Genomic DNA, 442 nt, shown 5'->3' with positions numbered 1-442 from the left:
ATGGTAAAGAGTTTGCCTGCAATGCAGGAGACCTGGGTTTGATCCCTGGGTCAGGAAGATCCCCTGGAGAAGGGAATGGCTGCCCGATCTAGGATTCTTGCCTGGAGAATCCCATAGACAGCGGAGCCTAGCAGGCTACAGTCCATGGGGTCTCAAAGAGCCAGACACGACTTGGCCACTGACACTTTCACTTTCACAGCTATATCACATTGATGTACAGCATGACCATCATTTTCTTATCACTCTTTTTCTTCACGACTTAAATCACCGACAACAGTTCCATCATTTGAGAGAGATAGGGACAGAAACCACTGGCTGCTGCTATGACCAACCTAGACAGCTTATTAAAAAGCAGAGACATTACTTTGCCAACAAAGGTCCGTCTAGTCAAGGCTATGGTTTTTCCAGTGGTCGTGTATGGATGTGAGAGTTGGACTGAAGA

This window comes from Bison bison, unplaced genomic scaffold (assembly GCF_000754665.1).
Source record: "Bison bison bison isolate TAMUID 2011002044 unplaced genomic scaffold, Bison_UMD1.0 scf7180017864223, whole genome shotgun sequence".
NCBI lineage: Eukaryota > Metazoa > Chordata > Mammalia > Artiodactyla > Bovidae > Bison > Bison bison.
This window is presented reverse-complemented; position numbering follows the sequence as displayed.